Raw genomic sequence first — 9536 nt, forward strand, 5'->3', positions numbered from 1 at the left:
CTCTTCTGCCATGAGCGATAATTGCTTCCTTCCATGTATTTATCTTTTCTTATCAATACATATATCTATCTCTTTGGCCGAGAAAAAAATAAAATAAAATATCGATCAAACGAAATCTTTTTTTTTTTTCATCTAAACTTCTCGATTGAATGACAACCTTTCCTGCTTAAGGGTTAGGCAAGTTTGTGTTCTTTAGAAAACCTATTATAAATAGGTTATTAACGATTTAAAAGCCTATTATATCCAATAATGGTTAACTTTACTGTTTTTCAATATTTTATTTATAATAGTAAAATATAAATTTCCAATTCAATTAGTAAATCTGGTTTTGGTGGCTTAATTTCTCTCATACTGAAAGAAATAACTAAGTCTCTCTTTTTACCTTCTTTTATTTTTGTTTTTCAAAATTTTGATATTTTAAAATGTATCAATTTACAACAATAGCATTAGCAATTATATTATTTCAAGAAATATTTCTTAAAAAAATTGAAAATTTGAGTACTAGAATTTGACAATTAAAAAATAATTTTAAATGAAAGAATAACGATGTGAAAGATAGAAAAAAATATTAAAAATATATGCAATATAGGTATTGTTAGATTTGTAAAAATGTATAGATATTATTAATAATATGAAAAACATAAAAATAAAAAAATTGGGTAAAAAAGAAACATAAAAAATATTGATATCTCAATTTACTAATACATCATTAATTCCTGTGCTCTTTTAGTTTATGTACGGGCCAAACTTGAAAGCCTCCATTTGGCTCTCTTCTCAACTGAATAAGGCAAATACGTTCCCCTAATCCTATCCCACAGGGAGAAGAATGGTTGGGAGAAGCTGTACTTGCCACCATGAAAATGGTGGTGGACATCGTGGTGGGCAGAATTGTTGCTGAAGAAGATGTGGAAGAGGTTTCCGGCAGGAAGCCATAGCCCGCAGTGGTCATCCACCGATTTGATGGTGGCGAAAGAGAAGAAAAACATGGAAGTTCGAGGGGACATGCCGAAGAGGAAGTAGGACAAGGCTCCACCGATTATGTCAAAGGCGATTGCCTCCACGGGATGGTTGTAGATTGCCCCAAATGCGTAGGGAACCTCAAGCCTGTGATGTTGGGAATGGAAGTGTCCGTACAAGAACTTGTTGTGGTGGAAATATCTGTGCATGAAATATTGCCAAGTATCCAAAACCAACATTGCTATTACAAATTGTCTTGCGATGACTGCCTTTTAGAAGAAGCCCCGGCATCATTTCTTATCACCCAAAAAACACCAAAAGTATTACAAAATTATACAAAAAACATTATTAGAAATATTTTTAATAGCATATTTTAAAAATGTGTAGGTTTAACTCAAATTTATTGTAGTAATTCAAATACTATAAATAAGGAGAAAAAATAAAATATTTTTCACTGTAAGCAGATAGCTGTAAGCATTTTTTATTGATCTTACATCAATAAAAGATGAAATGGATGTTAAACTAATAAGGAAAGATTTTCTTTCACCTAACTAACTCTTCTAGTTGAGGTGCAGCTATGGAGGGTTTGAGGTAACTACAATCCCAGGGTGTAAGCGGTGAGCAGATCTTTGTGGTTATAGTATTGAGGCAAGGGGAGTGGAATGAAAATAACAATGAAGGATCAAAGGGGTAAGAGGGCAAGGGTGAGATTTGGAGGGATATGCATTAATCTTGCAGGGAAAAGTGGAGGAATGGGAAGGAAATTAAAAGGCCTAGATAGGACGAAGGGTAGGGAATGCTAGGTTCAAAATAAACACTTTAGATCTTTAAAAGATATTTTTAAGGATATAAAGGTGTGAGACTTTTATGAGAGATATTAAGATCAAGATAAATTTAGATAAAGGTAAGTTTTTCTTTTCTATAAGTGAAAAAGCTAATGCAATGATGCGTTGCATAATTAAATAATTTTAATAAGAAATGAGATGAGTTACACCTAATAAGTATATTTTTTGAGTTAAAAATATAAGTCTATGACACATGCAAATCATGCAATTTTCAAGTCGAAGCATGAAAGTTACCCAAATGATGCAAGAGCTAGCTTGAAAGACAGACCATGAAAATCATGCACGAAACCCTAAATTTTCAACCAAAAAATATTACACCACAACTCCTTAAGATAAACCATCATGCATGAAAGGAAAACAACAATCAAAATGAAGTTGTTCATTCATACCGTGTATAAAAAGATGGCCATGATAGCCTGAATGGTTTGTTGGAAAAGAACATTTTTTATGACAGTCTCCTTGGACACCAAATTCTTCTACTCCTCTTCTTCCTTTGAATGCAGTCTGTAATTCCCCATCGACCCCAAAGCCATGCACATCCCTGAATAAACCCAATAAATAGCAATCGGAGCGAAAGTTCCAAGCAATTCATCCGATATTGCCAAATCCATCATTCTTCTTCAACTGCCTACTCATCAACTTACTTCTTATAGCGAGCAGAAATGACCTTGGAAGTAAACCCTTTTAATTAAATGTGGTTTCCACTTAGAATTTTCCTCCTCAAGATTATTATTATTATTATTATTAAGGGTAAAGATTATTATCATTAAAAAAAAACTAAATACTCAAATCATGCCCTGAACTATATAAAAAAAAAACAATTCAGACCCTATCCTTTTATGAGATTTAAATAAACCCCTAAACTTCTATTTCGGGTCAAATAAGCTACTCTTCCTAACCATTGACTAACTTCTATTAATCATCGAATCATATGAAACTTCTATCCCATGTCATCTGCCACGTGGTAGATAACGTGACATTAAATATTATTGATTAAGATTTGCGTGCTTATTTTTTACCCATTTACTCAATCATAATCAATAATATTTAATGTCACATCATCTACCAGGTGACAGATGACATGGTATAAAAGTACCACATGTACTATTGACTAATAGAAGTTAGTCAACAATTAAAAAGATGAGCTTATTTGACTTGAAATAAAAATTTATGGGTTTATTTGACTGTAATAAAAAAATAAAAATTGAATTGATTTTTTTGACTTAGTTCATGAGCTTATTTAAATGTTTAACCAAAAAAATAATAAACGTTAAAAGTTTTACATACAATTTGTTTTGTTTAATTATTACATTGAGTTGTTTTCAAGAAATATAATAGATGTTATTCTCAATCATAATTATTACGATATGTAAATTTAACTAAACATTTGATATAAAAAACAAGAGTTGCTTACGTCACATCAAATTCCATGTATTCAATAAATTAACAACTATCAGTAAGAATAACATTTTTTGTATTTTTGTTATAAGATACAAATTAAAAAAATTAATTAGATGTGATAAAAATATAAAAAATTAATTACAATAACATATTATATAAGAAGATCTTGTGCTATTTTAATCATATAATAATTATATCATTTATATGTCAAATAATATTTTATTCAATTGTAATTATAATAATAATAACAAAAATATTCTCAACCAATAAAAGGACTAATCTTTCAAAGTCCACTTAGTTTGGTAAAAACGTAAACCAAGTACATTAAAATCAATTAATCTCACTGAAACTTTTTCTTTAATATTTTGCCAAAAGGGAGTGGGGGTTAGGCATGCATAAATTTTTCCAAAATCCTAGCATTAATAGGTTATTAACTTCAACATCTTTATTGGCCAAAAAAAAAGGGGGTTATTAAAGATAATAAATATCATTGAAAGGCATAATTGATTAAAATCGAATAAATAATTAAAAAATGCCACACTAATCATAAAGTTATAATTAGTTTATATGAAAATAAAATCATGTATTTTTCTTCTTTATCCATAATTTTTTTTTAATAATTGAGGGAAGAGGGATTCAAACTTACTCTTTAAATAAGGAGATAATGCACCAATCAATGAATCAAATGCTTGAACGTAAATTTTTTATCTATAATAATCATTTAAAAGTTTTATTCATTTATTTTTTCCTTAATCTAAACATGTTTGTTTTCTTTTTAAAAGTAAATAAAAATAAGTATCATAATAATAATAATAATAATATCAATAAAATGAAATTTTATTTTATTTTTTCATCTTAACTTTCTTGATCGAATGGCAACCTTACGTGATAAATAAGAGTTAGGTTAGTTTGTGTTTCTTCAGAAAACCTATTATAAATAGGTTATTAATGATTAAAAAGCTCATTATTTCCAATAATGGTTAATTTTACTATTTTTTTCAATATATTTAAAACCAAAGTTTTGTTTTTTGAGTTGAAGAAAATTAAAAAATTGGATAAAAAAGAAACATAACAAATATTTATATCTCATTAATTAAAAAAATAAAGGAATATCACAATTTTTAACTAAGGAGAATTTAAAACCATTCAAAGTCCCTAATTAAAATCTTAAGATTTTTTCCAATTTTTTGACATAATATCTAAAAAAAATCCTTAATTATTCAAAAAATTTTAAATAAGTCTTTATACTTTTATTGCATTTAATCAAGTCTTTATATTTTTATTTTGAGTCAAATAAACTCTTATATTTTTATTTTGAGTTAAATAAGTCCTTATTACTAATGATTGAATTAATAAAAATATTATTTATCATTCTATACTGCGTGACGCTAATATGACATGGTAAAATATTATAATTGATGATAACATGACATGCTAATTTAGTATGCTAACATAATCATATGATTTTTTTAACTTTTATGTTAATGTCATATGTCAGTGTCATGTAAATATAAATAATAAGTGACATTTTAACTAATCATAATTAATTATTTATTTATAATAAAAATTTATTTGATCAAAAATAAAAATATAAAAATTTGATTGAGTGTAATAAAAAATAAATTTTTTTAAAATTTTTTAAATAATTTAAAAATTTATTTGAGCATTATACTCTATTTTTACGTGAAAATAAACTAAAATTTGAATAGATGCAAATGCCCATATCAAGCCTTTTTAGTGAAAATAGGCTCATATTATTAAAAGAACATTGGGCGGATTTGCCCTGTGAAAGTGGGCTTCATGGGCCTGGATCAAGTATTCATCTTTGGAGGCAAGCAACTAACCGCCATTGCCTATATAAAGCTCGTTCGACTGAGATTTTTGGCTTTCCCATTCCTACTGTTATTCACTGATAGTGCAAACAGAAGTTTTGCTCTCGCAAAGTTTCTCTAATGGCTTTCGTTAGTACTTACTGCTGCGATGATCTACAGCACGTCGTTTACCAACCTCGGCTTCAACCAGTACCCCCTTACCCCACTCCCCGTTTCGTTCAAGTTGAGCTAACCATCAGCCTTCGAGTTGACCGCAGTCGCCATTATTGCTTAAACGACCAGATCATTGATCTCGAGGACGAGGGCCCTTTCTCCTCGGGAGAAACTCTTCGTTTCAATCTCGATGTTTTGAGAGACCATCATCGGGCTTACCAAGTTCTTGGTCCCGTGTTAAGAGGACTCTTGGTCACCGGCAACGTCTTTCTTACTTTGGATCCTATCATTGATGATATCATCCGACATGGGCTTAAAATCGAAAACTGGGCATCAAACAGGGGACGTGAAGTATTGATTTTACGTGCAGAGTTATGGGGAACAGTTGTGGAACACATAGAATACCAGGAAGGGGTGGTTTTGTTGGAAAGAGCTTCGGGAGAATCGGCGTCGGAGTCTGGAATGGTTCCCGCCAAGGAGTCATCGGTCAAGAGGATGCTGACGAGGGTTCGAGTTGAAGCTGGAGAGTGTGATCAAAAGGCTGGACAAAATATCGAGAAAAGGCTTGTGAATGTTGAAGATTGCGTGATATGTTTGGAAGAATTTAAAGTTGGATCAGTGGCTTTGCAGATGCCTTGTTTTCACGGTGATTGCATTGAAAGGTGCTTGAGGCAAAGCCACTATTGCCCTGTCTGCCGGATTGAGATGCCGACAGAGTGAACACTTTTTCTTTTCTTAGTTTTTCTTGCTTCTAGTCAAACAGACAAACCTCTTCTAGTTTTGGATAACATGTAAACTGCTGTTGAAGAGGTTTTTCTTTTTATTAGTTTTGATTATTTTAGTTATTCTGCTTCAGCTTGTGCAATAAATAAATATAACTTCTCTGATGCATTACAAAAATTCTGAGGATTGTTGTGTTCTGCACTGCAATTTGATGTTTTCTGTTGATAGTCAGTGATGGGTTGATGCTGTTGGTCTGGTGTTTGATTTCTGCTGGTGCTGATTCTGATAAGTTGATGTTTTAGGCTTCCTGTATGATAGACTACCCTACACTTAGTTGTTTTTTTCCGTACTTTTGTCATGACTATAATGTTGAAAAATAATATATTTTATAAAATTCAAACATTTTACATTATTATGATACATGAAAGATAAATACTTTATATATAAAAACCCACTATAAGCTTGTTGCAAGAAAAAAAAACAGAGTAGGCTCTCATGCACACAAGATTAGGTTAGACTTTAAAAAAATTTTAAATTTCTCTTACGTATAAATATACACGTGGGTTGTGCCCAAGTGAATTTTTATACCTTGGTTTTAATTTTTTTTAAGCTTTTTCAACCTTTAATTGAATTATACTCAAACTCTACCATATTTACCTAGCTTACCTGGTTTTGCTTGTACCTTGGCTTTAATTTTTTTAAGCTTTTGATTAAATCATACTCAAACTCTACCATGCTTACCTAGCTTACCTGATTTTGTTCCTACGTTTATCTGACTAAGTACTACCTGATCTAGTGCAACGTTTACCTTATTTGATGCTACGTTCACTTCATTCATTGCCTATAAATACAGCTTCACACCCTCAGTCACAACACACACCAAAGCCTTTAATCTCCTAAGCTTTCTCGGCTTCATTTTTTCTCTAGGTAGGTTCTTTCTTTTTGTAGTTCCTATCATCTTTTAATAGTTTGTACAAACTATTAAGGAAAGATCTGTTGAATCTTGGAGGATAACTACTACAGTCCTTCTGCACTGAGTTTTATACTCCGAAGGGATGAAAATTATCCTTATGAACAGTGAAATCACGCCTTAGACTTCTTGTTATTGTTTTTACTTGTTTTATTTTATATTCTTTGTTTCCCATAATTTTTTCTAACAATCTTAAGGAAAATAGATTCCCATATTGATAATGCTATTGCCTCTGTTCCTACAGCTGCCTCTGTCCATACTGCCACCACCACTATTAATGGTTCCACCATGGCTCCCACTCCATTGACCGTTCCTTCTATACCTTCGGTTTCATATGCCAAACCATTTCTAGATATTTTCAAAATAAACGTTTTTGATGGCAGAAACTTTATAAGGTGGTAAGAAATATTGGTTCTAAGACATCTGATTGTATGTTTATTAGTTATTCTGAACATAGTACTGCATATTGATTTCTTGTATTAAAAAGTGATGTTCTTGATTATAATATAATTGTTGAAACAAAGAATGCTGAATTTTTCAAGCATATTTTTTCATTAAGAACTGATACAATTTCTCATGCACCCTTTAGTAAAAATGATTTTAAAATACAAAATGATGATTTAAGAAAGAGTAAAAGACCAAAGAAAAAATTTTCTTTTGGTAATGATTTTTATATTTATTTTGTAGATAATGAACCTTTAACTTATGCTAATGCAATTTCTTCTAAAAAAGTTCATTTTGGAAAAAAGTCATACAAAATGAAATTAATTCGATTTTACAAAATCAAACTTGAGAATTAGTTGATTTACCACCAGGAGCCAAACCAATTGGTTGCAAATGAATTTTTTTTAAAAAAAAATTCAATCCTAACAATTCTATTGATAAATACAAAGGTAGATTAGTTACAAAGGGTTTTACTCAAAAATAAAATATTAACTGTTTTGATACTTTTGCTCTATTAACAAGAATTGCATCAATTCATGTTTTATTTACCTTAGTTTCAATTTACAAACTTGTTATTCATCAAATGGATGTAAAAATTACTTTTTTTAATGGTGATTTAGAAGAAAAAATTTATATAACACAACCCGAGACATGTATTCCTCCTAGTGAAAAAAACAAAATTTGTAAATTGATTAAATCATTACATGGCTTGAAACAAGCACTAAAACATGGCATGAAAAATTTGATTAAGTTATTATTAGTAATGAATTTTTAACTGTTGGAGTTGATAAATGTGTGTACACAAAAATTTTTGATAGTGAGTGTGATTATTAGCTTATATGTAGATGATATGCTTATAGATAGTACATGCATTGATGTGGTCAATAAAACAAAATATTTTTTAGCTTCTAAATTTGATATGAAAGATTTAGTTGAAGCCAATGTTATTTTGGATATTAAAATCATAAGATGTGATAGTGGCTTAATGCTAACACAAAAGCATAATGTTGAGAGGCTACTTAAAAAGTTTGGACATTTTGATGTCACACCGATTAGTACTCCTTATGATAGTATTATCCAATTAAAGAAAAATAGACGTGATAGTGTAACTCAGTCTGAGTATGTATAGATTATTAGGAGTTTGATGGAATTGATGAATTATACTCGACTAAATATAGCTTATGCTGTGTGTGGACTGAGCAAATATACATAAAGTCCCAATAGAGATCATTGGACTACCTTGAGCAAGATGATGAAATATTTGAAAGGTACCGTAAATTATGGTATTTTACATAATGAATTGCCTATTATATTGGAAGGATACAATGATGCTAACTTGATCTCAAATTCAAATGAGATGAAATGTACGAGTGGTTATGTATTCACCTTTGATGGGGGTGCTATAACTTGAAAATCAATCAAACAAACAATAATTACTAAATCTACAATAGAAACAAAATTTATAGCTTTAGAGTTAGCTGGCAATGAAGTTGAGTAGTTGAGAAACCTCTTAGCAAAATATTCCGTTGGGAATAAAACTAGCATTTTCTGTGTCTATGCATTGTGATTGCTAAGCGGCAGTAGCCATTTCAAAGAATAAAACTTTCAATGGTAAAAATAGATATATTAGTATGAGACATGATGTAGTAAAGTAGTTGCTTGGAGATAAAATTATATCCATTAATTATGTAAAGTCATAACTGAATTTGGCCAATTCTCTGACTAAACCCCTAGAAAGAAAATTAATTAATATTACATCGAGAGGAATGGGACTTAAGCCAAATGAGAAAACCAACAAATAATGATAACCCAACCTATGTAATTGGAGATCCCATGAATTAGGTTCATATGGGTAATCACAAGTTATTTATTGATAAATTAATGCACTATTAAAATCATTATGTCTCTTATAGTGTGTGAGTAGTACAAAACTGCAATACAAGAGAGGTTGAGTTACACTGTTAATGCATTCTATATCCCTTATAGGTAGTGTATTACACTGCAGTATACACTTGATGGAATCAACCTATACAAATGTGGAATGGGATCACTCCGATAAGAATTATGGTAAATTCTCTATAGCACTAATGAATAACCAAGCCAGCACATGGCTTATTCGCATAAAACCATGTTGAACAGCAAAAATTGTGAGGTGTAATGTGATTGATGAAAACTATATTTCAGATAAAGAATTTTGGTTCATATAAGTTA

The 9536-nt window shown here is 30.3% G+C and overlaps 1 pseudogene; it reads right to left on the minus strand.

Annotated features, from left to right (window-relative positions):
* Positions 1-709: 709 nt before the first annotated feature.
* Positions 710-2416, minus strand: LOC110428336 (sphinganine C4-monooxygenase 1-like; annotated as a pseudogene).
* Positions 2417-9536: the final 7120 nt, after the last annotated feature.

Source organism: Theobroma umbraticum, unplaced genomic scaffold (genome assembly GCF_002168275.2).
Source record: "Theobroma umbraticum cultivar Fairchild unplaced genomic scaffold, ASM216827v3 scaffold_31.0, whole genome shotgun sequence".
NCBI classification, from domain to species: Eukaryota; Viridiplantae; Streptophyta; class Magnoliopsida; order Malvales; family Malvaceae; genus Theobroma; species Theobroma umbraticum.